We start from the raw sequence: 26,682 nt of genomic DNA, 5'->3' as shown, positions 1-26,682 counted from the left end.
ATTGGATCTTTATCTATTAATATGTAGCACTGAGAATCAAACCCTGTGCCTCTCACATGCTAGGCAAGCACTCTACCACTGAGCCACAACCTCAGCCCACCACTTAAGGATTTTAAGACAATCCCATGCTGTAAAAGCAATATACATTCAGTGGAAACCATAATCTGAATTTTGACTTTTTCCCAGGTTATCAATATTCTGTATATAGTTCAATACCCTTTCAGGATGCTAGCAGTGACTCCCAGTCAGTCACATGATCATGAGAGAAGACAACCAGGACTCTACAGTGTACTAACCTATGATGTTCAGTAAGTTAGGTGTAAATACATTTTTACTTGCCATATTTCCAATTTATGATGGGTTTTATCAGGATGTAACTCCATCCAGGGGTTGGGGGTGTAGTTCAGTGGTAGAGTGCTTGCCTACCATGCATGACACCCTGGGTTTGATCTCCAGTACTACAAAAATAAATAAATAAATAAATAAAAACAAAATGTTAACAGAATGTAAACCCATCCATAAGTTGAGGAGCATCTGCATCTTATTTAAATCTCTCAGTGAGTTTGAGAGTATAAATTGATGGTGGAGCACTTGCCAAGCATGCGAGAACCTCTGAGTTCCATCCCCAACTTTCCCCCAAAATCAATCAGTCAATCAATCTCATAGTGATCTTATGATGTATGTATTATTATCATACCCATTTTTCAGATGAGCCAACTGTGGTTCAAAGAGATGAAGTGACTTGCCCCAAAATCACACAACTGGCTGAAGTGGAAGACCTGAAATTTAAATCTTAGCAGTTAGAGTGTAGAGTCCTTGAATTTAATAAGTTTGCTTTTCCAGTATGCTTCTAGTTGACAGTTATAGAAATGAGACTTGTGTGGTGGCAGAGTGAGGGAGGGTCAGGAATTTAAGAGCACATAGATAGACCAGGGTAAATCACAAGATTCCAGAAGTAGTAGCAGAGGCCCTAGCCAGCTACTTAGATAGGCAGGTAGAGTAGCATCTGGGTAACAAGCATGCAGCAGAAACTAGGAGAAAGCCCAGACTGGCAGATGGTTGGCAACCAGAGTGTCTGGCAACCAGTGACAGAAGTCCTGAAATGGAACTTGGGCATCCAGAGCAGGATGCCAGGTGTCAAAAGGTCTGGCAAGAGCTTGACAGAGCACTAATCCTGTGAAGACTGAGGTGCCACATAGGGTACCAAGGTAGGAATAGGGAGATGGGGGAATAAGAGCTTAAGGCAGGGTCTTTTATCCAACAAAGCAAAAAAGCAACCCAGTGATTAGATCTAGGAACCAGTTCATTTATTCCCCCTTCCATTTATTCACTGAGTCTCACTAAGTTGCTGAGGCTGGCCTCGAACTTGAGATCCTCCTGTCTCAGTCTCCAGAATCACTGGGATTACAGGCATACACCACCACACCTGACTTTACAAAGTCCTCTTGAGAAAACCAGCCTGGTATCTGGTTCCCAGCCATATAGGTGACTAACAAGATCACATCATGGAAAGTGCATGAAGTTTAGCACTTTTTGGAAGGGGGCTTAGGAAGAAAGGAATTCACCCAAATTTATAGGTACTACAGGTGAAATCTGTTGACAAATTCTTGGCTTGGCTTTCCAACCTCCACAAAGCTTTTTAAAAGTCCAATCTAAGATTCTCTGAAAATTGCCAGCAAGCCAGGTACACTGTCACAAGCCTGTGATCCCAGTGGCTCAGGAGGTTGAGGTAGGAAGATTCCAAGTTCAAAGCCAGCCTCAGCAACTTAGCAAGGCCCTAAGCAACTTAGCAAGACCTTTAGCAATTTAATGAGACCCTGATTAAAAAAAAATTTTTTTAAAGGTGGGGGTTGTGGATGTGGCTCAGTTGTTAAGTGCCCCTGGGTTGAATCCTTGGGAAAGAAAGAAAGAAAGAGAGAAAGAAAGGAGGGAAGGAGGGAAGGAGGGAAGGGAGGGAGGGGGGAGGGAGGGAAGGAGGGAAGGGAGGGAGGGGGGAGGGAGGGAAAGAAAGGAAGGAAGGAAGAAAGGAAGAAAAGTACCAGCAAAATAAACTGAAAAGGCCTTTGTGGTCAATTGACATTCTTGCTGCACTTATGTAAACAATCAGGTCAAATCTAATGAGACTAGACTTATTTTGCTAACAAGAATAACCTTACTTTATTTATCTTTGATCAAAAGGGGAGGTGACTGTAGAGAGAAATTTGATGTTTGAATAGAAAACTTTAGCAACACCCTTGTGACTTATTAGATTCTAGTCCTGTTCATTGTCTTTGAGCTATTTTTTACCTCTTGGCAAACCATCATTTAAACTTTCTATTTGGTCTACCTGGACAGAGACTTCTGTCTTGAACATTTTGTCAGTCCTTCCCAAGCTCTTATTTTTTATGATACTAGGGATGAAACCCTAGGGGTGCTCTCCCACTGAACTACATCTCCAGCCCTTTTTCTTTCTAATTTGGGGACAGGATCTGAGAATCTTACTTAACTGCCTCAGCCTCCTGAGTAGCTAGGATTATAGGTCCCACTCCTGGCCAAATTCTCAATTCTTCGAACTTCCTTTAGTATCTAGCTACAACTGCCTAAACTGATGGTTCCAACGTTTTCCCCCACTCTCCTGACTTGATGCCACTGAGAACTAAAACCTGACTTCCCAGATTCTTATTGGGTTTCTAGGTTGTCTTGTAGCTGACTCCCCCCATCCCCAGTATCTAAAGAAGCCTTGTAAGCTGGAGCAAGATGACTTGATAAAAACTTCAAAGGGGTCATCACCACAGAAGATCAAATATGAGCAACCTTTGTTCCTGCTGTATGTGGGCCATTCATGAAGTTCATGGAACAACTGTGTCTTCCATGCTTTGCTCTGGGAAACAATCATGCAAAGCACAAATCAGATGATCCCCTGGATTGCCACTTTTGTCCTCACTCCATCATCTAAAGATGCTTCAAGATCAATGTGCAAGCCAGGTGTGGTGGTGCATGCCAGTAATCCCAGTGGCTCTGATAAGGCAGGAGGATTGCAAGTTCAAAGCCAGCCTCAGCAACTTATCGAGGCACTAAGCAACTTAGTGAGAACCTGTCTCAAAATGAAAAATAAAAAAGGGCAGGGGATGTGGCTCAGTGGTTGTGCTCCCCTGGGTTCAATCCCTAGTTAAAAAAAAAATCAATGTATAGAAATCTTCGTGGGCTGTGGATGTAGTAGTTCAGTGGCAGAGCACTTACCTAACAGGTAAAAAGGCCTGTGTTGCACCAAACATGGAAGGAAAGAAGGAGGGAGGAAGGAGAGAAAGAAGGAGGGAGGAAGAAATCTTCTTAACTGGTTGCCCTCTGGACTCAGAAATTAGATTTATAGTCTGTTCCAATCATTAATGTTGTTTTTTTGTGTGTGTTCATAGAAGTCTCCATCATTAAATGCCTGGTGGCTTGCACCAACCAGCAAATATATTCTACACCCAACTCTCAATATATGATTCAGCTGGTCCTTAATGAACAAAAGGCAACCAAATGAGAAGTGAACATAAATTGCCGAGAAAAAAGAAGAATGTGTCTTCTTTCCTTGAGCATGGGGAGGGACTTAACAAAGCTGCTCTCTTTTGGGGGGCCAGGAGGGCACCCATCAGAGATTGAACCCAGGTACACTTAACCACTGAGCCACATCCCCAGCCTTTTTTTTAATTCTAAGACAGGGTCTCACCAAGTTGTTTAGGGCCTCGCTAAATTACTGAGACTGGCCTTGAACTTGTGTTCCTCTTGCTTCAGTCTCCCCAGACTGGGGATGATAGGGATGATAGGCCTGCACCATCACACCGGGCTAAGAATCTTTCCTTGATGAAACTTTAGTTAGTCTTCTCTGAGCCCTCTTCAAACTAAACCTCAACTTTGTTCCTTATCCTGTCTTTGGCCTCCCAGCACAATCTTAACAGAGAATACTGCTAAGACATCCCTCCACCCTTCATAGTTGATCACCCTTAATATCTGATCAAGTTCTTCATCCCTCATCTTTGATTTGAAAATCCTTGGCCTGCCTTTAGCTAAGACATTGAGGTCAGTTTAGCAAAAATCCGGCTACTCTGGATGCCTCCTCATTTCCATCCACCAACCCCTCTCACCCTGCTCCTTGACTATTAATCCCCACTTATCTTTGTTATATTCGGAGTTGAGGCCAATTTCTCTGCTATTGCGATAGTCTTGAGTAAAGTCTTTTCTGCCAGTAAAAAGATTAACAGTTGGGCACAGTGGTATAGGCCTATAATCCCAGTAACTCGAGAGGCTGAGGCAAAAGGATTGCATGTTTGAGGCCAGCCTCCACAACTTAGCAAGACTCTTTCAAAATAAAAATTAAAAGGGATTGGGATGCTGGGCGCGGTGGTGCACGCCTGTAATCCCAGTGGCTCTGGAGGCCAAGGCAGAAGGATCATGGGTTCAAAACCAGCCTCAGCAAAAGTGGGGCATTAAGCAACTCAGTGAGACCCTGTCTCTAAATAAAATACAAAATAGGGCTGGAAATGTGGCTCAGTGGTTGAGTGCCCCTGAGTTCAATACCCAGTACCAAAAATCAAAATAAAAAAAGGACTGGGGTGTAGCTCAATGGTAAAGCACTCCTGGGTTCAATCCCCAGTACAAAACAAAAAAGTTAATAATCAACTGCCAGTACAAGCTGCCTACAATAGTGGTGCCTAGGAAATATCCAGGAGATGTTTAGGAAGTCCCTAGAGACACAAGTCTAGAGCTACCAAGGTGAGAGCAGCTCTGCCTTTGCCCTCATCCTTGCCCTGCACCACCAGTTCCTCATGCTCTTGCCTTTTTGGAAAAGGCTCCCTCAGCCCCTCTCCTGGAGACTAGCAGGTCAGGATCCAGAATCTGTCCACTCCCCAGTCAGTTGCTTTTTTCTTTTTCTTTCTTTCTTTTTATTTTTTTGTACTGGGAATTGAACTCAAGGGCACTTAATCACTGAGCCACATCCCTAGCCCGTTTTTGTATTTAATTTAGAGTCAGGGTCTCACTGAGTTGCTTGGCACCTCACTAAGTTGCCAAGGCTGGCTTTTGAACTCTCAATCCTCCTGCCTCAGCCTCCTGAGCCACTGGGATTACAGGTTGCTTGTTGAGACTCAATACAACAGCATCTTGCCAAACTCTCCCAGTTCAGTTTAGCTCAGTCCTTACCTGAAGGCTTTTGCAACATTTCCCAACTTTTAGTCATATGAGTGTTACCATTACAATTTTCACTGTATTCATGTGACTATACTATTATTTACTTAACATTGTTCTTTAAATTGCCTTTAAATCAGGTTACTCCCTCCTTTTGTAATTTTGCCTCTTCATAAACAATAAACTCACCTTTTAAATATCTAGGAGGAATATATTACACTAGAGATCAGCATATTTTCTCTTAAGAATTTTATATAGCTTGAAACACATTTTTGTTTCTTGAGTTGAGTCCCTGATGAAGTCAAGAGCATGCAGTTAGGAGCCATGCTGTTGAAAAAAATCCATAAATTCAAATTCTATTTGGTGTCATTAAATTCCCATGGGGCTGGAAATCAATTAGGGGAAACAGTGGATCCACGTTTCCAATGGTATCTCACTACAGGGAACATACATACTGACTGGAAATCATCAGATCCTGGGTGTAGGAGGAGGTTGGGGGAGATGACCTAGACTATTTAAATATTTCTCTCTCAAAATCTTTTTTTTTTTGCACCAGGGATTCAATCCAGGGGAGTTTAACCACTGAGCCACATCCCCAGCCCTTTTTTGTATTTTATTTAGAGACAGGATCTTGCTGAGTTGCTTAGGGCCTTGCTAAACTGCTGAGGCTGGCTTTGAACTTATGATCCTCCTGCCTCAGTCTCCTGAGCTATTGAGATTACAAGTGTGCAACACTGCACCCACCTCTCTCAAAATTTTTAGGTGAGGGCCAGGGCTATAGCTCAGTAGTAGAGCGTTTGCCTAGCATGGGTGAGGCACTGGATTCGATCCTCAGCACCACATAAAAAACAAATAAATAAAAAATAAAGATTCAATTCTTTAAAAATCTTTAGGTGAGTTTATTCATCTCAGTTTAATGTACTTATAATGGATATCACTATATCCATAAGTGGCCACTGTCTGCAAACAAAGAGTGTCCAGCACCTTTGCCCTTCACCAGAAAGAACAGAATACAGATGAATCAAAAATCTCTCCAGATGTGAGATGAAAACTAACAAAGAGCCAAGCCCAGTGGAGCATGCCCATAATCCCAGCAGCTCTGGAAGCTGAGACAGGAGGATCACAAGTTCAAAGCCAGCCTCAGCAAAAGCAAGGCACTAAGCAACTCAGTAAGACCCTGTCTCTAAATAAAATGGGCCTGGGAACGTGGCTTAGTAGTTGAGTGCCTCTGAGTTCAATCCGCGGTAACCCTCTCCCCCCAAAAATAAAACAACAACAACTAACAGAAATCCATTGGCTTCCAGGAGAAGAAGGGATGTCTACAGATAAATGGGTGGTCACATTGGGATCATTGGACAGAACTGGATGGGTGGAGATGGGAAGGAAATATAAAACCTGACATAGAGCTGTAGAAGTCATCAGCATACAGATGGTCCTTGAAATCAAGAGTCATGCTAATCAGGTAGTTAGAGCAGTGGGATAAAAAGACAATTGAAGCTGAAACTTGGGAGAAGAACATCTGCAGATGAGGAGAACCAGAGAAATAGAATGAGGAGGAAATCATAGCATATAATGGGAGCCAAAGGAGGAAATTTTTCTGGATGTGAGATTTGTTCATAGAATCAAATAGTACAGAGAAGTTTCCTCTGAAGTGCATTTTTAGGCTTTTCCAATATGGTGGTCACTTACTAACATAATTAAAGCACTTTTTGTGGATGATGGGAGCAGAGGCCAGATCACAGTGGCCTGAATTATGACAGGAAGTAAGGAAGTGAAGATATTGAGTGCGGACTACATTTTCTGAAAATATGAATCTGGGCATTTCTTTTAAAAAAAATAGCAAGCCAGCTGGGTGCCATGGTGCACATCTATAATTCCAGCGGCTCAGGAGACTGTGGCAGGAGGATCGCCAAATTCAAAGCCAGCCTCAGCAAAAGCTAGGTGCTAAGGAACTCAGTGAGACCCTGTCTCTAAATAAAATACAAAATAGGGCTGGGGATGTGGCTCAGTGGTAGAGTGCCCCTGAGTTCAATCCCAGGCACCCCAAAATATAAAAGGTAGCAAGCCAGGGCTGGGGATATAGCTCAAATGGTAGACTGCTTGCCTTTCATGCACAAGGCCCTGGGTTCAATCCCCAGCATCACCAAAAGGAAAAAAAAGGTAGCAAGCCAGAGCTGGGCATGGTGGCACACACCATAATTGTAGCAACTCAGGAGGCTGAGACAGGAGGATCACCCCCAGGTTTGAGGCCAGCCTCTGCTATTTATCAAGACACTCAGCAACTTAGTGAGACCCTATCTCAAAATAAAAAATAAAAAGGACTGGGGGTATAGCTCAATGGTAAAACACCCCTGGAATCAATCTCCAGTATAAAAATATCAATAATAAAATAAAAAGTAGCAAGCTGGAAATGGTAGTACAGGCCTATAATCCTAGCTATGTCGTCATCTGATGCAGGAGGATTGCAAGTTGGAGGCCAGGCTGGGCAACTTATTATTATTTGGGGTACTAGGGATTTAACCCAGGGGTGTTTTACCACTGAGCTACATGCCCAGGCCTTTTTGTTATTTTTCAAATTTTGAGACAGGGTCTCACTGAGTTGCTTAGGGCTCTTCTAACTTGCTGTGGCTGGCCTTGAACTTGTGATCCTCCTGTCTCAGCCTCCTGAGTCACTGGGATTATGGCATATACCACCATGCCCAGTCAGCCTGGGCAATTTAGCAAGACTCTGTCTCAAAATACAAATAAAAAGGACTGGGGATGTACCTCAGTGTAAAGTGCCCTGGGTTCAATCCTCAGTTCCACAGAAAAAAAAAGAAGCAATATGAATTGCCTTATGTTAAATAACAAATGTACAGGTAAGTATTAAAATTTATTACAACAAGGGTGTCTTGGCTGTTGGGAATATGAAGAGGTACAAAATGTGGTCACTCCCCACAATGTGCCCAGTATAATAGGAGTCAGATGTTGAGGCCCAGGAATATGGTATAGGGAACAAACCTTCTATTAGAAGAAGCTGGAAATCTGAGAAGTCTTCACAGAGAATGACTTTAGAGCTGAGATTTTAAAATAATAAGTTCTGGTGAAAGTTGGAGAGGGCATTCTAGGTAGATGGACACATGAGCAAAGGCATATAGATATAAATATCTATGTCATGTTTAGGGATGACTAATGGATCAGTGTAGTCAAACTGTGGACTGTTAGGAACTAGGCTGTGAGGAGGTCTTTAGGCCATGTTAAGGAGTTTGGAATTTATTCTGTAATGGATCATGGAAAGACTTCAGGGTTTTGTTTTTTGTTTTTCTTTTCATTTCTTAAGCCAGATTGGTCACATGTCCAGAATTGGAAAGGGAAAACTACAAGAGGGGAGACCATCTGAGAGTCTTCAGTAGTTGTCTGAGCATGAAGGGATATGGGCCTGTTCTAAGACAGTGTGGAAAGATGTTGTGGGGGAGGGAATGAAGCAGAACGAGAGAAGGGAGGCAAGCTGATTTAGGAACCAACCATAATGATCTGATTTTAGATCCATAATAGTGAAATTATTAAGCACTCAGGCTCTGTAATCAGGAAAAATACCGGCTCTGCAACATCCCAATTTAGTGATCTTAGACACATTCTTTAACATCTCTGAGCCTCTGATTAATTATTTGCAAAATGGGAATAATAAGATAGCTACTTTGAGCCAGTGTGGTGTCACATGCCTGTAATCTCAGGGATTTGGGAGGCTGAAGCAGGAGGATCATAAATTTGAGGCCAGCCTGAGCAATTTAGCAAAACCTTGTCTCCAAATGAAATATAAAAAAGGACTGAGATTGTAGCTCAGTGGTGGAGTGAGTACCACTGGATTAAATGCCCAATATTGAAAAAAAAAAGAAATAGAAAATAAAAATAAGCTACCTATCTGATAGGATTATTGTAAAATGTAAAGGATATATATATGTAATATGCTTAGCACAGAACCCAAAACCGCAAGTTTTCAGTGTTAGTTATTATTATTAAAAATATTAGTTTAAGTGCAAGCTAAATTTCAGTGGTGAGTTGAAATGTCTGTTGAAAATGTGAACTGAGGTACAAAAGGAAGGTATGGGGGCAGTGATTTCTGATTCATCTTATAGAGATAATTGTTGATGTGACAGAATGACTGAGCCTCTATGGAGGGCAGAGAACCTAATTTTGCAGAATGTTCAGTTGGAGGGAGCAAGAGAAAAGTGTACAAAAAATAGTGGTCTGAGAGGGAGGGAAAGGTCCTTATATTGGAAAGGATCTTTAAATTGCTAAATACAGTGGCTTCATCTAATTCCTCAGTCCCTGACTCTTCTGTGGCAATGGATGCAAATGACCTCTTAAAACCTTCTTTTAAAAGCTCCTCTTCAGTTTCCATGGTGTTCTGTTCTCTTCGATCTTCTCTGATTATGCATAGATGTCACAGCTGAAAGCCTTATAGTGCTTGCTTACTCCAACCCCCTCATTTTACAAATGAGGCGATTAAAGAGCCAGAAAAATGGAAGTAGCTTTATTAAGGTTCACAGTCAGTTGTTCCTTATTTGTCTCCTCCTTCCCTTTCTGACTTCCCATGATCCTTTGCTCTTTGTTTCCCTACACTCACTTCTTCTTTCTACAAACCCATCTGTTTGCATGGCTTCTAGTATTTCTTTTTAGGTCTGATTGCCAAATTAAAATCTTCCACCCTTCCCTTTCTTCAGAGCTGCCAATCCACAATTCTTAGAGGTAGCTAAGTGTTCCACTAACACCTCACACTCAGGATGTCTGAGCATCATCTTTCTCCACAAGGCTGGCTTCCCTCATTGTTATGGTTTGGACCTGTAATGTCCCCCAAAGGCTCATGTGTTGAAGTCTTGGTCCTCAATGCAGCAGTGTTCAGAGATGAGACATTTGGGAACTGAGTGGATCATAAGGTTTTTGACTTTGTGGGTGGATTAATCCATCGATGAATCCATTGCTGATGGCATTATTGGGAGGTGGTGAAAACTATAGGGGATGAAGGTCACTGGGGGCATGCCTTTGAAAGTTATATCTTGTCTCTGGGCCCTTTCTCTCTATCGCTCCTCTTTTTTCTTTCCTTTCCAGCAGCCAAGAGGTGAGTGGCTCTGCTCTACCATGATGTTCTGCTTCATCACAGGCCCATAGAGATGGAATTAGCCAACCATGGAATGAAACCTCTGAAACTGTGAACTAAAATAAAGCTTTCCTCCTTTAAGATGTTTTCTCAGGTATCTTATCACAGTGACAAAAGTATGACTTATTGTCTCCACTATCCTATTAATGGTGCCTCCATTCTTCTAGACTGCTAACTCCTTACCAAATCTGGTCAATTAGTCCTATATAAATGTCCATGCAGTGTGTTGTTTAAGCATACACTGTAATGGTTAAGTATGACCAAGTTGTAAGAGATTTAAAGATATCTTATTTCTCTAAGATTCCCCTTTTCAAGGAAAAAAAAAATGATTCCCTAAAAGGTAAAGTCACTCAGCCTGTCAATGAAACTCTAGGCTAGAAAGGAGTGCTGTTAGATCCCTGGTCCAATGCACTGCTTCGTATCACCTCCTGCAATCTTATTGGATCTGCCACTTCTTTTTCATCACGATTGCCACCTCTCTAGATGGAGTCTTTATTAACCCCATTCCTGGCTTGTTGACACAGCCTCCTACCTACCTTTGCAACTCTAGTCTCCTCCAACCCCAGTTCATCCTGCCAAGTTAATCTCACTAAAGTATCATTTCCATCTTGTCATTCCCCACATTGAAAAGCTTTTAGTGGTTCCTCATTGCCTACTAAATAAAATTTTCATTTCCAAGCCAGGCATTAAAACTCCTCCAAAATCTGGTGCCAGCCCACCTTTTCATGCCTCATTATGCATTCTACCCTTTTGTACTTTTATACCCCATGGCCCAGCCATGCCCAATACTCTGTGTTCCTTAAACAGCTCATGCACTTTCATGCCCTGTGGCCTTTTTACATACTGTTCTCTCAACTCTGAATATTCTTGTTTTGATTTCCCTTCTATTGAATTCTTACTCATTTCTCAAGGTCCAACTCAAATGTCCTAGTACATGAAGACTTTTCAGATTCCCCTAGTCAGAACTAATCTCTGATAATATATGTGACTTTCTGCCATACTTAGGTGTTCAGTAAATGTGAGTTTGAGTTTCCCCTCTCCCTTGATTTTTTTCACCTGTATTGCCACAATATACTGCTCATATCTCTGTTTAACACTTATTTCCCTTTGTATTGGAGCTAGTTGAACAACCAGTGAGACTTGTCTCATTCATGTTTGCATCTTCCACAGCCCCTACAGAGATCCTGGCACACCATAGGTACTTAACAAATATTTATTGAAATGAACACTGTGCAGCCAAGACTTGAAATGTCATCTCATTAGTAATTCAGCAAGACCAACTCCTGTTGCTGAACATGGAGTGACATGAAAAGAGAAGAGAAATCTGGAAAGTCATATTGGCAAATCTCCAAGAATGTGCACAGGCGCAGCCTCAGTAACTTTCAACCTGACATTTTGCTTGAGGGTGATAAGCTAGAAAGGGTGACAGCTCAGATAAGGTCCTTGTCCATGTGTTCTTTAAAACAAACTCAGGTCAATGCAGGCTCGTCATCCTCATCCAATGGGTTACTGGCAGCTGGAGAAATCAGTGGCTGGTGCTGAAGAGGTAAGGAGGTGGGGGCAGAAACTCTAGATCTTTCCATGATCTAGAAATTAATCTTTCCCTGAAAATGGATTACTGACTAAGCTTCCGGGACCATTTCCCTTGGAAGAGTGGATAATGGTGATGGATGATATAGCCAAATGGTTGGAATGTGTGACACACCTTTATGGTCTTCCAGTAGCAGGATCTGTTCCAGGCCAATCTGGACACAACTTTTAGCTCAGGCTGCTGTGCAGACTATTTCTTTTTTTTTTTTTTTTTTTTTTTTTCAGTAATGACAACATATTTTATTAAAACAGATTTTTTTAGTTCATCTAAAAAATTTTTTTCTTCATGACATATAATAATACATCTGAAGCTTTGCATTGGAGACAATATTTTTAAAAGGTCACCTATGTAAGTTTTTGTATAAAATGCATTTTTCCTAGATTGGCAAAGATATTGACCTGACAGATAACATTTTTTTTAAAATAAAAGGTTTGTTTTTGTAACATTTTCTTTGTAAAAAAAATTTACTCTTTGTAATATTTTCTTTGTTAGGTACCTGTTTCCACCAAAAATGGAAATGTAAATTGTTCATATATATATATATTTGAAGAAAATGTTGAGTCAATTGTTTGTATTAGAGAGAAGACAGAGCACATCTCTAGCATTGTTTATAAACATTTGCCAAAATTACTAATTAATATAGGCTCATAAATGTGCATTGCATTTTTTTTTTTAATTTTTTATTGTTGGCTGTTCAAAACATTACATAGTTCTTGATATATCATATTTCACAATTTGATTCAAGTGGGTTATGAGCTCCCATTTTTACCCCATATACAGATTGCAGAATCACATCAGTTACACATCCATTGATTTACATATTGCCATACTAGTGTCTGTTGTATTCTGCTGTCTTTCCTATCCTCTACTATCCCCCCTCCCCTCCCCTCCCCTCCCCTCCCCTCCCCTCTTCTCTCTCTGCCCCCTTTACTGACATTCGTTTGTCCCCCTTGTATTATTTTTCCCCTTCCCCTCACTTCCTCTTGTATGTACTTTTGTATACCTCTGAGGGTCTCCTTCCATTTCCATGCATTTTCCCTTCTCTCTCCCTTTCCCTCCCACCTCTCATCCCTGTTTAATGTTAATCTTCTTCTCATGCTCTTCAACCCTACTCTGTTCTTAGCTACTCTCCTTATATCAAAGAAGACATTTGACATTTGTTTTTTAGGGATTGGCTAGCTTCACTTAGCATAATCTGCTCTAATGCCATCCATTTCCCTGTAAATTCTATGATTTTGTCATTTTTTAATGCAGAGTAATACTCCATTGTGTATAAATGCCACATTTTTTTTATCCATTCATCCATTGAAGGGCATCTAGGTTGGTTCCACAGTCTAGCTATTGTGAACTGTGCTGCTATGAACATCGATGTAGCAGTGTCCCTGTAGCATGCTCTTTTTAGGTCTTTAGGGAATAGACCGAGAAGGGGAATAGCTGGGTCAAATGGTGGCTCCATTCCCAGCTTTCCAAGAAATCTCCATACTGCTTTCCAAATTGGCTGCACCAATTTGCAGTCCCACCAGCAATGTACAAGTGTACCCTTTTCCCCACATCCTCGCCAGCACTTGTTGTTGTTTGACTTCATAATGGCTGCCAATCTAACTGGAGTGAGATGGTATCTTAGGGTGGTTTTGATTTGCATTTCTCTGACTGCTAGAGATGGTGAGCATTTTTTCATGTACTTGTTGATTGACTGTATGTCCTCCTCTGAGAAGTGTCTGTTCAGGTCCTTGGCCCATTTGTTGATTGGGTTGTTTGTTCTCTTATTGTCTAATTTTTTGAGCTCTTTGTATACTCTGGATATTAGGGCTCTATCTGAAGTGTGAGGAGTAAAGATTTGTTCCCAGGATGTAGGCTCTCTATTTACCTCTCTTCAGACTATTTCAATTCTGGAAGTGCTGCCTGGTACATGGTCAAGATAAAAAGATGAAAAAAAAAAAAGATTAAAAGATGGTTACAGTCTCCTGCTGACGGCTTAAGGACGGATTAAAAGATTCAAGTTATTTCTTTGTTGACCACTTACATTCACTAATCAATCATCACTTCTCAGACTTATTCTAAATACCTACTATGTGCCAAATGCATATGTACTAATAGAGTACATATGGTACTCTATAATGGTCTCTGCCCTTAAAAAGTATTTTGTCTAGCCAGGCATGCTGACACACACTTGTAATCCCAGAGGCTCAGGAGGCTGAGGGAGAAGGATTGTGAGTTCAAACCATCCTCAGCAACTCTGCAAGGACCTAAGCAACTTAGCAATACCCTTATGTATTTTTTATAAATAAAATATATAAAAGGGCTGGAGATGTTGCTCAGTGGTTAAGTGCCCCTGGGGTTCAATCAATCCCTGGTACCAAAAAAAAAAATAGTATTTTTGTCTAATGGAGGAGACACACAAGTAAATAAACAGTATGGTAGAATATGATAATTGCCATCACAGAGATATATAGGGCAGAAGAGATGGAGAGGTCTAGAGGAAGCAGAGGAAATAAAACCTAAACTTCTAAATTTAGCACAAAAGCTTGCTGGCTACCTCACACCTCTCCTTGATTATTATATGTAAAGGGCAGAATATCTGAGATGAGTTTTGAAGGATGAAGAAAAATTAGTAAAGGAACATGGAAATGGTATAATAGGCAAATTTTATCCTAAAGGCAGTGAGAAGTCAAGGAAGGATTTTAAGCAGGGGAGTGACATGAAGCAGATACACATTCTAGAAAGATTACTTAAAAGAAAGTTTAGAGAATGGATTGGAAGAGGCCATGAATGGAGGTATGGAGACAGTTAGGAAACAGATTTACTAATGCAGTTGGAAGATTACCAGTGTATGCACTAAGGCAGTGGAAGTAGAATAAAAAGGAAGAAAAGGAGTCAAAAGATAGGAGGAGAAGCCAAGCATGGTGGTTCATGTCTTTAGTCCTAGCTATTCAGGAAGCTGAGGCAAGAAGAAAGCTTGAGCCCAGGAGTTTGAGGCCAGCCTGTGTAACAGGGAGACCCCATCTCAAAATAAAACAAAAAGATATGAGGCCATAAGACCTACAGGATTTAGTTGTTTATTGAATATGGAGAAGTAGGAGGATGAAAAGGGGGGAAGCTAATGGTGACTCCCCAGATTCTTGGCTTGGGCAGCTGGGTGGATATGATACTCTTTAATGGGATATGGGAACACTGGAACAGTGGCAAATTTAAGAGCAGAAGAGATGAGATGGACATCATATGTATATTTGGAGAGCAGGAGTAAGGTCTGGCCTAAAAATACAGATTTGATGACTATTAGAAATTGAAGACATCAAGCTGGGGTTGTAGCTCAAGTGGTAGAGTGCTCACCTAGCACGCGTGAGGCACGGGTTTGCTCCTAAGCACCACATAAAAATAAAATAAAGATATTGTGTCCACCTAAAACTAAAAATAAATATTAAAAAAGAAGTTGAAGCCATCATACTGTATCCCATAAGTAAGCACAAATATTATGTCAATTAAAATAAAATAATAGGTTAAATTTATATATAATACCTTGGAAATTTGTTCGTAACATATTGTTAAGTAATGAAGCAAAACTACTTTCCAAAATGCATAGATGTAGAAAATGTTGTTGTATATGTATTAAATTGGGTGGGGTAAAATTTAGAGGTGGAGTGCATGCTTAGTGTGTACAAGGCCATGATTCAATCCTCAGCACCTAAAAAAAATATTAAATAAAGTATTAAACTACTGAAAAGTGATAAACCATAAAAAGGGGTAGAATGGAATGGGTACAGGATAATTACATTTTTATTTGATATAATTTTGAAGACTAAGGTCATGACAATTTCTACTTCTTTGGTTTTTTTCCTTATTTGATTTTTCTTTTTCTTCTCCTCCTCCTCCACCTCCTTCTTCTCCTTCTTTTCCTTCTCCTTCTAAGTACTAGGGATTGAACCCAGAGCCTTATATATGCTAGGCAAGTGCTCTATTGCTGGACTATATTCCTAGCCATTTTTAAATTTTGTTTTGAGGCAAGGTTTCATAAAGTTGCCCAAGCTGGCCTTAAATTCATGATCCTCAAGCCTCAACCTCCCAAGTATAAAGGATTACAGGCATATCCCACCATACCCAGCCTTATTTCATTTTTTTAATTAAAAAATTTAGCCACACACAGCGGCACATGCCTGTAATCCCAGTGGCTGGGGAAGCTGAGGCAGGAGGATCACCTGTTCAAAGCCAGCTTTAGGAAAAAGTGAGGTACTAAGCAACTCAGTGAGACCCTGTCTCTAAATAGGGCTGGGGATGTGGCTCAGTGGTCAAGTGCCCCTGAGTTCAATCTCTGATAATCCCCCCCATATTTAAATATCAACATTAAATATTTTATACATGTACTGAATTGTCATACTGTTCCCCATAAATGTGTGCAAATATTATGTTTCAATTAAATATATGTATAAATAAACCATAAATATGCATATAATTTTTTTAAATTTCAAAATAGCTAGAACAAAGGAATTTGAATGTTCTACCAAAAAGATAAATGGGGCTGGGGCTGTAGCTCAGTGGTAGAGTGCTTGCCTTGCATGCGTGAGGCCCTGGGTTTGATCCTCAGCACCACATAAAAATAAATAAATAAATAAAAATATATTGTGGCTAGGGATATAGCTTATTTGGTAGAGTGCTTGCCTGGCATGTACAAGGCCCTGGGTTCAATCCCCAGCACCACAAAATAAATAAATAAATACAATTTTAAAATAAATAAAGATATTTTGTCCATCTACAACTAAAAAGAATTTTGTTTATTTATTTTTATGTGGTGCTGAGGATCGAACCCAGTGCCTCAGGCCTGCTAGGCAAGTGCTCTGCCACTAAGCTACAGCCCCAGCCCCTTCTAAAACTTTTTTTAAAAAGATATGATAAATGTATGAGGTGATAAATGTTAAATACCCTGATTTTATTATTACACAATGTATACATGTGCTGAAACATCACACTGTACCCCATAAATATATGTAATTATTGTATATCTGCTAAGTTTGGTGGGGTTTTTTTTTGGGGGGGTACCAGAGATTGAACTCAGGGGCACTCAACCACTGAGCCACATCCCTAGCCCTATTTTTTGTATTTTATTTAGAGACAGGGTCTCACTGAGTTCCTTAGCGCCTTGCTTTTGCTGAGACTAGCTTTGAATTTGTGATCCTCCCTTCTCAGCCTCCGGAGCTGCTGGGATTACAGGCGTGCACCACCGTGCCTGGCTAAATTTGTTTTTTAAATGTCCCCCAAAGGCTCATGTTAAAGGTTTAGTTTCCAGCTTAGCACAATTGGGAAGAGGTGGAAACTTTAAGAGGTGAAGACTTGGGCATGTCCTTGCAGAAAATAGTGGGAACCCTGTCCTCCCCACTTCTCTCCTCTTACCATGGGGTAAATGGCTTTACTCTGCCACACACTCCCACCTCCCACCATGATGTGCTACCACAGGCCCAAAGCAATGGAGCCAGTTGGATGAAACTTCCAAAACTGAACTGAATTGATTTATCTCAGGTATTCATTACAGTAGTGGAAAACAGATACAGTGTCAACTACAAACAAAGTAAATTTTAAAAGGGGAAAGAGAAAAGAATTGATGCAAAAAAAAAAAATCAAAAGTAAAGTAATAAAACATTTTTCTCTTAAAAAAGTTTTTTTTGTGGGAGCTAGGGTGTGACTCAGCCGTAGAGCACTTGCCTCACATGTATGAAGCACTGGATTCGAACCTCAGCACCACTTAAAAATAAATAAACAAAATAAAGGTATTGTGTCCATCTACAACTAAAAAAAAAAAAAATTTTAATGTTTTTGTCCTGGGCGTGATGGCGCAAGCCTGTAATCCCAGTTTCTTGGGTCCCTGAGGCAGGAGAATTGCAAGTTCAAAGCCAGCCTCCACAAAAGCAAGGCCCTAAGGAACTCAGTGAGACCCTGTCTCTAAATAAAATACAAAATAAGGCTGGGGATGTGGCTCAGCGGCCTAGTGCCCCTGAGTTCAATCTTCAGTACCCCCCAAAAAAATGTTTTTGCCAGGCATGGTGATACACATCTATAATCCCAGCTATTTGGGAGTCAGAAGCAGAATCACAAGTTTGAAGTCAGCCTGGGAATGTTAGTGACACCCTGTCTCAAAAATTTAAAAAAGGGCTGGGGATATATCTCAGTTGGTAGAGTGCTTGTCTCGTAGACACAAAGCCCTGGGTTCAATCCCCAGCACCACACACACACACAAAAAAAAAATAATAATAATAATAATGGGCTTGGGATGTGGCTCAGTGGTAGAGTGCTTGCCTAGAATGTGTGAGGCACTGGGTTTGGTCCCCAGCAAGCAAGCAAGAAAGAAAGCCAGCCATGGTCATAGACGGTACTGCTAAGAAGAGTTTGAAAAGTAAGAACAGAGAATAAATTCCAAGGAACATCAATATTTAAGGTACACAGTAAGAGAAAATCATAGGGCAGTCATAGAGACAAGAGATCAGAAAAGATGTGTAACAAAAGTCATAGGAAAATATGAAGCCCTAAAAGCCATATTTTAGAGAAATATTTAGTGCTATTCTAAAATGGTCATGATGGGCAAGTGAAAAAGCAGAATACAAACTAGCTGGGCATGGTGGCTCATGTAATCCCGGTGGCTTGGGAGGCTGAGGCAGGAGGATCATGAGTTCAAAGCCAGCCTCAGCAAGTTTGCGAGGCTCTAAGCAACTCAGGGGAACCCTGTCTCTAAATAAAATATAGAAAAAATACAAAATAGGGCTAGGAATGTGGCTCAGTGGTCAAGTGCCCCTGAGTTCAATCCCTGGCCCCCCTACAAAAAAAAAAAAGCAACTAATGTGTATCCATATGATGACAACTATCTTTTTCTTTTTCCCCCCCAAACCCAGGGCCTGGCTCATGCTAGGCAAGCACTGTGCCACTGAAGTGTACCTACCTTAAAAGTATATGTGTATATTTCTAATTGAAAAATGACTCTAATTTTCACACCTGTTAATAATAGTTATCCTATCTAACAATAGGATTGTTGTTATAGAGTATTTTTATTTTCATTCCCATGAGTTTTTGGATATGATTTTCCTATGAAGAGACTTCAAACATAAAAATTAACATTAAAAGGGAGAAATCAAAAGAAGAGAAAGTTTCAAGAAGCTGGGAGTGGTCAAATAAATCTCATTCCAAAAAGTTTCCATTAGATTTAGCAACAGGGTGACTTTGCAGGAAACAATTTCAATAGTGTAGCAAGTGGAATTGGTAGCCAGGTTGAATAGTAGACATCACATGTGAAAGAGTCTTTCAAAAAAAAAAAAAAAAAACTGGTTAAGAAGAAAAAGAGAAAAGCCCAGCTTAAGATACCATCCAGTTTGGGAACCCTATGGTACTACATATGGTAGCTTTGAACACCCTGAAGAGATATAGGTTATGAAGACTTCTGATATCCAGATGTTCAGTGTAAGGAATACAGCACAGTGTGGAACTGAACATGACAGCTCAGGACATCAACATCAAAAACAGGTCTTTCACACTCAGAGACAATTCATCACCATTAAAACTTAGCAAGCGGGGCTGGGGATGTGGCTCAAGTGGTAGCGCGCTCGCCTGGCATGCGTGCGGCCCGGGTTCCATCCTCAGCACCACATACAAACAAAGATGTTGTGTCCACCAAAAAATAAATAAATAAATATTTAAAAAAAAAAAAAACTTAGCAAGCAAGGTCGAGGCCACTGAATTTTGAAATAACCAAATAGCTCAATTATCTTTGTTTTTTGTAAGAGGAAAACCAAAATGGAGGCCATTTTGGAGAGTCCAAAGACCTTACTTTATACCTGGAGCAGGTATAAAATTGAATCCTATTCTGGATGTGCCTTCTTTTGTGGTGAACAAAGGGAAAAAGATCCCAGAGGCATTGAATTAGAAAAGTTTCACAGTTTAGGGAGACTCTGTCTTCAAGTAAAAAAATAAAAAGGGGCCAGGGATGTAACTCAGTGGTACAGTGCCCCTGGGTTCAAACACCAGCGCTGCTAAATAAATAAATACTGAGCAAAATGCTGCAAGGTTGCATATGCAGACACATAATTTAGAATGAGAGTTATTCCTTGGAAAGAGCACCCCAAAAAGCTTGTGATGGATATAAGGAGTTGTGGAACTACTGTTGACTGATACAATAATAATGAGAGTGTCCTTATCAATGTGTGTAGCTCAGTTCCATGGGTAATATCATTTCTCTAAGAATGATCCAAACTTCAGAGTATTCTATGGTACAACCCAGCCCCAACACTATGAGATGAATGTCAGCAAAGAGAAGTTTATGTTTATTGTCAAGCAGTAGCTCAGATTAAAAAATCAATAACTGCTTGACATTCTGCAAAGTGCCCTCATGCTGGCAAATCCAATGCCACTGAACACCCATTTCCTAGGAAACAATGAAGTAGCTACATATCCTTTTCTTTTGTAGGAGGAAAACCAAAATGGAGACCTCTTTGGAGGGTCCAAAGCCCTTGCTTTATACCTGAATTAGGGACCTCACATATTGTAGAAATTATATTCTGAATGTGCCTGTTTCTAGGGTGAACAGAAAGAGAATGATCCTAGGGGCATCCAACTACCAGAGGCTTTCGCCTGAGGAGGCCTGAGGCAGCAAACCATAGAGGAAAGCCATAATCTTCAATAAAAGGGCAAGAAAACAATAGATATAGAAGAAAGGAGAAAAAGATTTTGGCTGGGAGGCTTGGGATCAGGATTTTCCCATTCAGGTCAAGGAACAAATTAAGAATAAGTTAGTTATTGGACTGGGGTTGTGGCTCAATGGTAGTGTGCTTGCCTAGCATATGTGAAACACTGAGTTCAATTCTAAGCACTGCATATAAATAAATGAATAAAATAAAGGTCCACCAACAACTAAAAAAATTAATTTTTTTAAATAAGTTAGTTAGAGGTTGATGTGGTGGCACACGTCTAGAATCCCAGCAACTCTGGGAGGCAGGAGGATTACAAGTTCAAGGCCAGCCTAGGCAACTTAGTGAGACCCCTCCCCATCTCAGACTAAAAAAAATAATGAAAAGACTGGGGGTGTAGCTCAATGGCAAATCACTTTTTGGTTCAATCCCCAGTATCAAAAAGGAAAGAATAACTTAGTTAGAAGATGCATTTAAAGGATGAAATATAATAGAGTTACCTTCTTATAGGGTACTCAAAGCCTATAGCAGGGACTGAAGGGACCAAAGGAGGAATACAGAGCTATATTGTATATTCCCCTTGAGTTACCCATCCCCACAATGTGCAAACTGGGCTCTATGGAAAGTATAAAGCCTTTGGATGGGAGTTAAATTTGGACTCAAGCTCTTATGGGTAACTTTCTGGCCCACAATTTTCTCCCTGCACCAGGTGCTAGAATCCACCTTCATGAAGCTGTTCAGGGGACCCTGTAACCACATGCTCTGGCTCCCTATCCCTGATAGGGTAGATGGATGTATATGGACAGGGAGGTGGGCGGTTTCAGGCAGAAGACAATTTAGATCATGATTTCAAATAACTGAATGGGCTTAGGAATTAGTCCTCAAATTTGCAACAGTGCTGACCAAGGCAGGTGTTCCTACCTGGACAGCACACTATACCTCCCATGAGCAGTAATTGTTAACAGAAACCTTGACCTTCAGTGTGTTGTCAGCAGCCTGGCACTCCCTTAGATGTTGACCTGGTAGTACTGATGGTTCATGAACGTAGCAGGGGCAGTGTTTGAAATTAGTGAGGCGTGGGAGTCTGGATGAGGCATTCACAGTGTTATTGTTGGCTGACAGAGAGAGATCAAGGGAGTCCAAAGATTCTTTCAACAGGAAGGCTGAGCACCAGGGCTTCTGTTTAGGGTGTGGTTTACATGTTTTATTAACTCAGTTTGAGGGAATGGGTGATGAACCAATAGATTTCTATTTGGAAGACCTAGAAAAGGAAAAAATCTCTCATATATGTATTAAGATTTCAATAATGAAAACACACTGAGAAAAAAATTCAAAAATGAATGTGTACATGAAGAAAGAAAACTAGAAGGAAATGTCCTTAACTATTAACAACTTAATAGGTAGGACGTCAGCTTATCAGGTTGGTTGGCCAAACTTAAACTATTAGCAGAGCAAGCTAATTCTTCTGTGTCATTTTTGCCTCACCCTTCAAGCTTGACACTTGGCCTCATTTTTCTAGCTCTGACCTGGACTCCTCTCTAATTCCTCACCCCTACCACATTACTTCTAATTCTCTTGGGTAAAAATTTAGGACTGTAGTCTATCTGGAAACTTCATACCCCTGTGTCACTCCATAGGTCCTACCATTCATTATACCCCAAGGGCAAAGAGATCAGAGGATGGTCACTAAGCTATAGGGCTCAATTACAAATATTAGGACAAGAGCCCAAAACTTCCAATTTCCTATTTCTCTTTTTTCACATGGCTACCTGGTCTGATGAAAGGAATTTCCTAGGGTCATTTGCAAGCATAGTTTCTGTTGATTAAGTGATCAAACATCAGTGAAATATAGAATCCTTTTTTGAATCATAGGATTTAGGATTTTTTTTTTTTTTTTTTTTTGATACTAGGGATTGAACCCAGGTGTGCTTGACCACTGAGCCACATCTCCAGCCCTTTTTTGCATTTATTTAGAGACAAGGTCTCGCTGAGTTGCTTAAGGCCTTGCTAAATTCCTAAGGCTTGCTTTGAATTTGCAATCCTCCTGCCTCAGCCTCCCGAGTCACTGGATTACAGGCTTGTGCCACTGTGCCTAGCAGGAATTAGGATCTTCATAAAACACAAGAATGGGGGCAAAATCAATTCCAAAGTGGAGGGAAGTGGGGGTATGGAAGTATTTTAGGCCCTTAATCCCAGTAAATCTCTAGCCTCCAAGGAATACCACCTCACTTTTTGGCTTTACTACTGACCATGACTGTGTGGGATTGGTTTTAGGATATTCATGCAATTAAGTTTTGAGGGAGGAGGGCTGAAATAATTTTGCTTTTGTTCCTTGCTTATGTTAGTCAGCTTTATGTCATTGAGACAAAACACCTGAGAAAATCAATTTAGAGGAGAAAAGATTTATTTTGGCTCAGAATTTCAGAAGTTTTAGTCTGTGGTGGGTTGGCTCTATTGTTTAAGGGCCTGTGATGAGACAGTACTCATGGCAGGAGCACATGGTGAAGCAAAGCTGCACCTCATGGCTGCTGGAAAGTGTAAGACAGGAAGGGACCAGGGTCATAACATCACCTTCAAGGGCACCGCCCCAATAACCTAACTTCCTTCTACTAGAACTCACCTCCTTAAGGTTATGCCACCTCCCAACAGTGCCACAGGCTAATGACCAAGCCTTTGGAGGACACAAAAGATCCAAACCATAATGCTATTCCAAACTGTCCTTAGGGCAAATGATATATGTCTAACTGCCAAATGAATTGGCACACTCTCTCAGTAATTTACTGTAGTTTGGTTCTGAAATTTCCCCAAAGGCCCAGGTTGAGATCTTAGTCCCTAGCCTGTAGCACTATTGGGAGGATGGGACCTTTAGGAGATAGAACCTAGAAGAAGGAAGTTAGGTCATTGGGGGTGTGCCCTTAAAGGGGATATTGGGACCCTGGCCCTTTTCTGCCTCTTTCATTTCTCAGCAGCTATGAGGTGAACAGTTTTACTCCATCATGTGTTCTCCTCACCACAGGGTTCAAAGATCAGGCTAACTGACCATGGACTGAAACCATGAACCAAAATAAACCTTTCCTTCTTATAGGTTGATTTTCTCAGTTTTTTTTTTTTTTTTGTCACAATGATGGAAAGGTGACTTACATACAGTTCCTCAGAAACCCCCTTGGAAAAGATTGATAATTACGTCTTTGGAGAGGGAACAGGGGGAGGGAGGAGGGGAGGGAAAGGGGAAGAACTGGGAACTGAACGAGAGCAAATGATATTCAATGCTTTTATGACTATGCTAAAATGAACCCCAATATTTTGTATAATTATAATGCACTAATGACAAACCAGGTAAATGTGGAAAATTTCTTTTTATAGTCCAAGGACTGGTTTTTCTTTAACTGTATCATGTACATGTCATATAGTTACTTGTTAAATAAAATAGTCTAATGCTAAAAACATTTACCTCCAGTTGGCCTCTTCTGAGAACATGAATTCCTGGGGCACAGATTCATTCATGTAATTATGTGGCCTTTTGAAAAGGATTTGTGAAAAACAATAACCATTATGAATACATGACTGCTTCCATCTTTCCCTAGCAGCCCTTACTGGGAAATTTTGTACAATCTTCCATAGCCTGAGCTGGGGTGGAGACTTTAGAAGTTCTCTGCATATTTTCCAGGTTAACCATATCCTTGATCCTATGGACTCATTTAGGAAGAGTTTTTGCCTGTGTATCATAAACAGCATTCACACTAGAAGCCATTTCCTTTGATTTCTGAACCATACAGCAATGCTGTTTCATTGATCAAAGCCATTCAAATTGCCACATTTTGTTTGGTAATGAGGTCCAGGGACAGGCTGGATGATAGACTCCACACGCAAGTCAGAGCTTCTGCCTATCATCAGAGAAAGCCTCAAGATTGCTGTGGCTGAGGCAGCTGGCACTGCTCCTATGATGTCACAAGTAGAATCTCTCACTAGGCTGCTGATTCTGTTTATGAAGTCCAAAACTCTGAACTATGATGACGTCACTGGTAAGAAATACTCCCAAATAATGTGATTCATCTCCTTGATCCACTGTCTTAGTCTCAGGTAGAACAGGAATGGGGAAAACCCTTGTTTGGACTGATGTTTGAACTGTGCCAGAGATGACAGACTTATTATGTTTGGGGTCTCTTACCTTGTATGTCTCAAGACCTAATGAAGATTTCTTTGAGTGATTTCCAGGAAATAAGCAGGCTGACATAAAATGTTTAGACATTTTCTCAAGCCAGGCACAGCTTTGCACACCTGTAACCCTAGCAACTTGGGAGGCTGAGGCAGGAGGATCACAAGTTGAAGACCAGCCTGGGTAACTTAGTGAGACATAGAAAATAGAAGAAACCAGGGATATGGCTCAGTAGCAAAGTGTCCTTGGGTTCAATGGCCAGTACCACACACACACACATAAAAAAAAAGAATGGTCTACTCTGCTTAGGACTCAAGGGACCATGTATGTATAATATGTCAAAATATACTCTACTGGCATGATTATCTAAAAAGACAACAACAAAACAGGAGTCAAGGGAGCAGCTGAATTGAGCTGCTTAGCAGGAGCAAATGCATTGACATTGCTCACTGTAGTCATTTTCCTCTTCTCTCCATTTTCCTACCCTTGTCTCCCTCCTCTCCCCTCCCTTCTCTCTCCCTGCTTTACCTCTCTAGCAGCAGCAGCACCCAGCCAGAAGATGTACTCAAGTAGCAGTAAACAGGCCAAGGACAAGTCGATTCTAGTAACAGTATCTTTTGTACAGCTACAAACTACTCAAAGAGACTTCCTGTGGCCTAGAACTACAAGCACCTCAAAGAAACCCTGCCAGAACTCCCAGGAACAATGAGTACATACTAATATTGACCTGGACTTTCCTTCCCAGGAGTTCTGCTATAGGAGCTCTCTCTTCTGGTCAAACAGGTCTGCCCACCATTCCCTAAACACATCTCACAGTTTCCTGTCACCTGGAATGTTGGGCCCCCTCCATATCCTTTATTATCCAAGTCCAATCCTGCCTGTTCCATGAAACTTACCCTTTTCTCCTATCTCTGAACTCCTTCTAGCATATCATATCTGCATATGGCACTGATGAACTACTCCCTTGTAGTGACTCAGGTGCATGTTTCATCTCTCCTATTAACTCAGAAACTTCTGAAGTCAGCAGTCAGGGATCACTTTTTTTTTCCAGTATTGGGGATTGAAACTACATTGTTCTACCACTGAGCTAAGCTACATTCCCAGTCCTTTTTATTTTTGAGACAGAGTCTCACTAAGTTGCTGAGACTGACCTCAAACTTTCAATCTTCCTGCTTCAGCCTCCTGAGTTGCAGGGGTTACAGGTGTGCACCACCACACCCAGCCAGGGACCACTCTATACACAAATTCTCAATGGAGAGCTTATCAGCTGTGATGTAGTGATAAAGATGTTCTAGAGCCAGACTGTCTAGGTTCAGATCTAGTTTTGTTATTACTAGCCAGGTGACCTAAGTTATGTCAGTTAACCTCTGTGTGCCTTAATTCCTCCACAATGTGGTAATATTAATACTGCCTACTTCATAGGGTTATTTTGAGGCTCAAAGTAGTACTTGCAAAGCACTTTGAACATTGCCTATGATGCATTAAATACTCAAGAAATGCTAGTCCTCTTTATTCACTCCAACTTGTGCTCAACAGGAATCATCAATTACTAAAGAATGGCATTCAGCTTGGTCTCCCCTACCATACACACACTGGGGTCTGGCTCAGTTTTGCCTTATATCAATTTTACCAAATCCTATCTAACTTTAAAGGTCTTCCATGCTCTGAGCTCTGTTGATGAACAATGGTTTCTTCCACAGCCACTCAATGGAGTGCCTCCTTTCTATCCCTAAGCATGCCTTACTCACTCCAATTCTCTTTTACTCATACTGTGCCTCCTCCATTGAATGCTAGTCCCACCTTTTGCCTTTCCTTCTGTTATCCATCCTTTACTTCTCTACTCAAACTTTACCTCCTCTCTGACTATCAATTTTTTCACCTTCTCCTTCTTTAAACTCCATGGACAATCAAAGTTAGAACCACGTAATTGAACACAGCAATTTCTTGGGTCTTGGGTCTTGTCTCCTTAGGAAATTGATAAATGCCCCCCCCCTTT

The 26,682-nt window shown here is 40.9% G+C and overlaps 1 long non-coding RNA gene across 1 annotated transcript in view; it reads right to left on the bottom strand.

The window, feature by feature from the left end:
* Positions 1-12,813: 12,813 nt before the first annotated feature.
* Positions 12,814-26,682, bottom strand: part of LOC139703090 (uncharacterized) — a 639,290-nt gene continuing 625,421 nt past the window's right edge. The window contains exon 2 of the long non-coding RNA XR_011705579.1: positions 12,814-13,068. This is a non-coding gene — a long non-coding RNA (uncharacterized lncRNA). The remainder of the gene's footprint in view (positions 13,069-26,682) is intronic.

The sequence above is a fragment of the Marmota flaviventris genome, chromosome X, assembly GCF_047511675.1.
Source record: "Marmota flaviventris isolate mMarFla1 chromosome X, mMarFla1.hap1, whole genome shotgun sequence".
In the NCBI taxonomy this organism is placed as follows: Eukaryota; Metazoa; Chordata; class Mammalia; order Rodentia; family Sciuridae; genus Marmota; species Marmota flaviventris.
This window is presented reverse-complemented; position numbering and strand designations above follow the sequence as displayed.